The sequence below is a fragment of the Penaeus monodon genome, unplaced genomic scaffold, assembly GCF_015228065.2.
Source record: "Penaeus monodon isolate SGIC_2016 unplaced genomic scaffold, NSTDA_Pmon_1 PmonScaffold_11702, whole genome shotgun sequence".
NCBI classification, from domain to species: Eukaryota; Metazoa; Arthropoda; class Malacostraca; order Decapoda; family Penaeidae; genus Penaeus; species Penaeus monodon.
Genome location: NW_023640495.1, coordinates 2,501 through 10,386, shown reverse-complemented (window position 1 = coordinate 10,386; position 7,886 = coordinate 2,501). Strand labels below are relative to the sequence as shown.

Below are 7,886 nucleotides of genomic sequence, written 5' to 3'. Positions count from 1 at the left end.
TGTGTGTGAGTACATATATATATATATATATCTATATATAATATATATCTATCTATCTATATATATATATAATCTATATATAAGTATATATATCTATATAATAATGTATATACTATCTATGTCATATATATCTTTATATGGATATATATATTTATATATCTATATATATTATCTATCATCTATCTCTCCTCCTATATATCTTATAGCTATATCTATATATTATATATATATATATATATATCTTCTATATATATCTATATGTGTGGTGTGTGTGGTGTGTGGGTGTGTGTTGTGTGTGTGTGTATGTGTGTGTGTGTGTATTGTGTGTGTGGTGTGTGGTGTTGTGTGTGGTACATCTATCTCTGTATCTATGTGTACATTGTATCCTATCTATCTACTTTATCTTATCTATCTATATATATATATATCTCTATGTGTGTGTGTGGTGTGTGTGTGTTTGTGTGTGGTGTGTGTGTGTGTGGCGTGTGTGTGTGTGTGTGTGGTGTATGTGTGTGTGTGTGTATATAGAAATATATAAGTCTTCTATATCTATATATATCATATATATACTATATATATATATACATATATGTATATATTATACTATATCTATATAGAGATCTGTATATATATATACTATCTATCTATACATATAATATATTATAATATATCTATATATATATAGAATATCTTCTATACTATATCTAATATATATATATATGCCTATATATATATATATATATATATATATATATATATGTATGTATGCATGTATTATATACATATATATGTACATATATGAATAAACAGATATAGATATAGAGATGTGTGTGTGGTGTGGTTGTGTGTGTGTGTGTGTGTGTGGTGTGTGTGTGTTTTGTTTTGTTGTTGTGTGTGTGGTGTTTTTGCGTGTATGGTGTGTACATATGTGTATATACAGGCAGTGTGTGGTGTGTGTGTGTGTGTGTGTGTGTGTGTGTGTGTGGTGTGTGTGTGTGGTGTGTGTGTGTGTGTGGTGTGTGTGTGCGGTTTGTGCATGCGCCGCGCACGTACGTGCGTGTGCGAGTGCGTGTGTATTAATCCTGGCGATGAGTATAGTCTGCATCCGGTAATGAAGTTCTGGTCTGAGAATCGGGAGCCACTCTTGTCCACTAAATTGCTTGCCAGGTTCACATTCGACCCAGGGCAGAGCACCTGGTCGGGTCCTCCTATGAGATTACTTGAAATAAAGGCAGAGGGCCTCTAGATCCGTTTGCCTGCAACCATGACTGATTTTCCCCCTTGGATTGTATGCGCTCTAGAAATAGCCCTGAGTACCCGTGAAAGACTACGTATATTAAGTGAATTAACAGAGAATAGAGTGTCATAAGGGAATCGATATCAAAAAGACCTGTCTTGCCAGAATACTAAATAGCGCGCGCACACACACACACACACACGCATAGATCGTATATGTATATTATCTATAATATAATATATATGTATAATATATATATATATATATATTTGTGTTGTGTGTGTGTTTGTGTTTGTGTGTGGTGTGTGTGTGTGGATGTTTTGTTGTGATGTGTGTGTGGTTTGTTATTATATATATAGATATATATATTATATTAGATATCAGTATATATATATAGACAATGTATGTATCATCTACCTATATATCCATATATATATATATATATATAATATATATATCTATATATATCACCCTAATATGTATGATATATGTATGTATATGTCTTTTATATATATTATATTATCTTATCTATATATATATTATATATATATCCCTACACACATATATTTTATAATATACAAATATCTGTATGTATGTATGTATGTATAATGTATATATTAACTTATATACATCCATATATATAATATATTATATATTCTATATATATATATATACATATATATATTATATATATAATATAATATATATATATCTATATATATCTATAATATATACAATTTGTGTATGTGTAATGTATGCGTATCTGTAAACAAACACACACACACTCTCTCCCTCACTCACTACCACCCCCCCTCTCTCCTCCCTCAAACCCGCGCGTGTGTGTGTTTTGTGCGGACATGCTGTAGATAACTAGCAAATAAAGAAAAAGAAAACTCAAGAGAGAGAGTGAGTAAGGGAGGGATAAGCAGAGAGTTAGCTTATAGATGGTGATTATGTCCATATTTCCTGAAGAAGAACCACAGTGCATCATAACGTGCACCTTGCTAAACGACATCGTATATGTATCCTCTATTAAGCTGGATTATACCCCTTCGTAATTTTCGCGAGAGCATGACGGCATTAGGCTCAATACAAGTGTCGCCTGGTTACATCACGAATAAGGGGTCTTTTATGAAGCTTAGTGAGGTCTTATTCGACTATTGATGCTCCAGTCATACTATCTAATCGTTATGTAGAGGATTTTATTGTAATATTTGTTTATCGTACAGTCCACTGATCGATTTTTTCGACTCAATTTGTTTGCATAATATTATTTAAATTTTAAAATGCCTTATTGGCAAGAAAAATAATTTAATGCTTATACCCCACGAGTCTTTTTTAAATGTCCTCGCTATGACTCATATGACAAGGTACCCAATCAGAAGACGCGACGGCTTCTCTTCTCCTCGTGACGTCAGAGACAGAGAACCAATGAAGAAGAGATGAAGGCTCTCGCTGCTGATGTTCTAGTGTAACAAGCTGGCAGTGCGAGGAGGACGAGAGGCAGGCGCGCAGCCCCGATTATTCGTCTGGTAGGCCAAAAGTGCCGTCCAATGGAGTGAAAAATTTACTTCTGCGAGGCGAGCGAAGACGGAGGAACGGATGGCAGTGGAATGACAGAGATACAACCACTCAGCATATAAGGAAATGCTGAGGCTGTGTCAACTTCTCATTGAGCAGGTAAGTGTAGCTGACACATGGGTATTCAGGTCTCTCTCTCTCTCTCAGTCTCTCTCTCTCACTCTCTCTCTCTCGTCTCTCTCTCTCTTCCTCTCTCTCTCTCTCTCATCTCTCTCTTTCACGTCTCTCTCATCTCTTTTATTCTCTCTCTCTCTCTCTCTCTCCTCTTCTCTCTCTTTCTCTCTCTCACTTTCTCTCCTCTCTCTCCCTTCTCTTCTCTCTCTCCTCTCGTGCGCTCGCTCGCCTCTCTTTTTCTCTCTCTCTCCTCTCTCTCTCTCTCTCCTATCGCTCGCTCGCTCTCTCTCCTCTCGCTCGCTCTCTACTCGCACGACTTTCTCTCTCTCTCTCACTTTCTCTCTCTCTCCTCACTTTCTACTCTCTTCTCTTCCTTTCTCTCTCTCTTCTCACTTTCTCTCTCTCACTTTCTCTCTCTCTCCTCTCTCTCTCTCGGTCTCTCTCTCTCTCTCTCCGGTCTCTCTCTCTCTCTCTCTCTCTCTCTCTCTTCTCTCTCTCTTCTATCCTCTCTCTCTCTCTCTCCTCTCTTCCCCTTCCCTCTTCCCCTTCCCTTCCCCTCCACCTCCCTCCCCCCCAATACTCTTCCTCCTCTGTTTCTTCTCCCTCCTTCCTATTCTGTACCAGGCATACTGTTATTAAGTGTATGCAGATTCATTTGACTTCATCATGATGTCTAAATTGTACTTATCTGAATTTATGTAGCTGCTTTTTTGGAAAAGTAGTATTTAAATATCATGTTGAATTTGATGGAGCAGAATGAAAAGTTGTATAGTAACATATGTTTTAATTAACATACTTTTGTATGTGGAGGTCTTTCCTTTTAGCTCCCTTGACAACCTTTGTTAATAGCTCGTAAGAGTTACTAGTATTTTTTGTCTTGTCACCCACGTAAAAATCCCAAACAGAGGTATATATGCATAATTTATCAATTTTTACTTCATCTTGGAAAATGTAAGAATTTTATCATTCTCTTTATTTTTTTTTAAGGGTGCTGACATCAATAGTGACAGATATGATCCCTTACTCACCACTGTACATTTTCTGCTCTCTCTGGGTAGTACGTCAACTTGTACAGCATTTATTAACATCCTTTGCAAGACATATTATACCAACACTCTTGGCAGAACATCCAGCCAAATGCAGCTTTTGTGGGCAATCATGCAGTTTTGGCTCTTCATTAATAATTATGTCCTCTGGAAGCTGTCACTTATTACACACACAAACCATGGCCTTGAAAAGGAAGCAAGCTGTCCAGTGAAAGTTGCATCCCCTTTATGATTTGATCATGCAGGGTGTGTTAGGAGCTCTGTTGCTTATTACCTTGTCCAGTTGCTTTTTATATTTCCTTCCTTTGTTGAAAAATTTAATCAATGATGAAAATGATTACTCCATATGTTTCCTGTTTCTTGATTTCATTCTATTTTGAAAATTATTCATGTAAACCTCATCCTGTAAGATTGCCATGTACTTTAGAGGTCGGAAGTGATTCAGCAGCATATCAGCAGTGCCTTATAAAGTTTTGGATTTGATGTGCGAGAAGGAGAGCAAGCGGTCCAGAAGGAGTTAATGACAGCAATACAATATTTGACTGTTTTGTTTCATTGTATGATGATTTTCAGAAGGCTTTATTGAATATATGAGGTAAAAATATGTATTTTTGCTTTGTGAATGAGTATCAACTTGTTATAGCAGTTATCACTATTTTTTTACTCACTGATCTAATAAGAAAAATACTTGCATGAAACAATCTCTTATTTTATGACCAATTTGCTAAGACCGTGTATGACACCCTGGTACATCTCATTATGTAGAGACGTCCACATAGAATACCGCTTTGTGTTTGGAGTCCTTTAGGAGAATCATGATATGTATATAGCCTACCCTTTTGATTACCAGAAATAATTAGGAAGGTTTTATATCTGCAGAATATTTTGCTTACCGACCAAAACAGACAGGCATGCATGTATATACAGCCAAGCCACTGTAAGTTTACTTTAGTAATTGTTTTTACACATAGATAGATGGCTCCATTTGTATTAAGTCAGCAATGTTAAAATGTTACTAACATATTATAATTTAATGTCTAATGCAGGCGGCATCTATGATCACAGTTCATAAAAATGCAAAGTAAGCACGTATTTTCCTGTCGACCAATTGGGTTAATGTAAAATTATATTTATACTTATGAGTGTTATATCGAACAACAAATTTATATGTATTGTTTTCATGTTGGAATTCTTCTCGAGAACACCTTGAACCATTGCACAGTACTATTTCCAAAGTATGATTACACAAAGCTAGTTTGGTTATTTCGACTTTTGTTGCTGTTGTTGTGTCATTCCCCTCGCTTAGGACTTTTACTTGAATATTTTTCACATGAGTTTTTTCATTCGACTTGGAAGTGTATCTTGTGTGCATATGTGGCCCACTTTTTTTTAGATTGTTCATGCCTTGTTAAATATAGTCACTAGCCTGTGGTCAAACAAAAACCGCCCTCAATTTTGTTTTCAGAACCGGTTCAACAGATGGATCTTCCTTTTTGTGATCATAATGGACTGGGTGCAACACGTGTGTTAAGTTGGTCATCTTTACTGGTGATTCCTGAAGTGTTCATAAAATAATATTCCATGATTTCTTACAGGTCATATGCACCAAGTTCCACTACCTAGCATATATATTAAGGACTGCTAGAAACACATCAGACAGTTGAAAGCTCAAAGAAAAGAATACCAGTGCGAAGCTGCCCCATCTTTGAGAGAATCTCAAAAGTGGCTACCGAGGCAGAGAGTAATGATGCTGAGGAGTCCTGGGTATTATATAAGGAAAAAAAAGTTTTTTTTGGCCATCAAAGTCTTTCCCCATATGTGGAGATGCCCTCTTCACCAGTTGGTTAGGACATGACAGGGAAGTTAGTAGACTCATGGGCTTGGGAGTGCTAATGGTTGGCATCATGGGCAAAGGGCTTCCAGGACGACAAGGCTTTCTCACCTGGTGAGGAGAAAAAGGATGCAAAAAGTGTGCCAAGTGCACGATGGTCCAGTAACTGTGTCGAGTTTGCCAGAAACTCCCTGGACCAACACAAAGAGTTTTGGCAGCAGGCTTTTAGAAGAATTATGAAGGCAACAGAAGTTGTTGGAGGAGGAGAAGAAAGAGAGGGAAGGAACGAAGAAAGTCAGCAAGAGCAAGTGGAGTAGATAGTAAGAAAGAGGGACCAACTTCAGACCCTGTTTACAACGATTTAACCACAAGACGAAAATCTAGAGATTTCTATTAAAAGCAATTAAGCTTAATATGTTCATTAAAATCTGTGTCAAATTAGAGAATACTACCTCATCCTTAGTTCAGCACACATTGCCAAGATATAGAAGTTATTATGTGGATGGTGATGAACACATTCCATATTCATGCGCTTCCAAAATCATAGAAGGAAAATCTGATCTGAAAATTGTATTATGATTTCTTGGTCTAGATTTCTCAACTTTTGTCAATTTGTTCCCCATGGATGTCTCAGTCTTCTCAAAAAACATAAAGAAAAAAGCTGGTGGAAAGAATCATTTTTAATATTTTGACACTTATTAATTTGCAAAGTATGTTAATATCATTGGATAATTTTATTTTTTTGTTGTAGTGTTTTAATATATTAAATCGTTGCGTCTGCTATAATACCATTGTTCTTTCTCAATTTTTTTTTAATCAAGGAATGCTTGACAAAACTATTTTTTTCCCCATGTTAATTTGAGGCAATGATTAAGCAGAGTAATTGTTTTTTTTACACATTTTACCCATGTCTTTTTCCCTATGTCCTTTGCATGTTGTAGTCTACCTGTTAATCATCGTCTAGGTTTGAGTGTATGCTAATTTCAACTCAGAGAGATCTTTCTACAATATTTAAAATATAAATTGCCTGGCTAAATCAGAAATACCCACATGCTTACTGTACAGTAATATTTATGTATTTTAATGATAATACTCTCAAAGTACCCTCAGTATGTTGCCATAAAGTTTAACCAGTAAAATGTATCTACATAAAATGAGTTTTATTTTTCCTTGTCCTGTATACAGAAATTTCGAAATTTTATATCCACCTTCACGTTTATTTTGTATACCTGATTACCACCTAATTAAAAGGTTGAAATAATCAAATGTTTTATTTTAAGAATGATAATATTATGACAATTTATTGCTTTACAGTTCGAAAGATGTTACCTTTTGTTCTTGGGTAAGGCTTCAATTCAAGAAGCAATGTATTTAATACACTAAAGTAACATTGCCTCTTTTCAGCCATAATTAACAAATTGTTCTAGTAAATTATTAGTTTACTGAAGGGTTTCAATTATTTTAGTAGTATTATTATTTATTATTGTTATTGTTACTGTGTTTTATTTATTACTATTGTTATTTTATTATTATTATATTTTTGATTTTATTGTTTTAATATTATTATTATTATTATATTATTATTATTGTTTTTGTTGGTTGTTTTGTTGTTGTTGTTGTTTTATATTATTCTTATTATTCAGTATCATTATCATAATTAACTATTAATGTCCTGTAGTAAGGGGTATTTTATTGTTACTATTGGTTAGTATTATTATTTTGTTATGATTTTTAAATATTATTTTTTTTTTTTGTAATTATTATTATTATTATTATTATGATAAGTATAGTAAATATACATACATGTGTGTTGTGGGTTGGGTGTGTGTTGTGTGTTGTGTGTGGAGTGTGTGGTGTGTGTGTGTGTGTGTGTTTTGTGTGTTGTGTTGTTTGTGTGTGTTGTGTTGTGTGTGTTTGGTTGTTTGTGTGTGTTGTGTGTGTAAAAATTAGATCGATAGTATCGCTTCTATAGATGTAAATAATAATATATCTCTAATTATCTCTATCTGTCTCTCTCTCTATCTCTCTATATATCTATATATATATATATATATCACCATATGACATGTATGTGTAT

At 34.6% G+C, this 7,886-nt stretch overlaps 1 pseudogene; it reads left to right on the top strand.

Moving 5' to 3' along the window:
• The first annotated feature begins 2,308 nt into the window (after positions 1–2,308).
• On the top strand, positions 2,309–6,379 carry LOC119568945 (annotated as a pseudogene).
• The last annotated feature ends 1,507 nt before the right edge of the window (positions 6,380–7,886 follow it).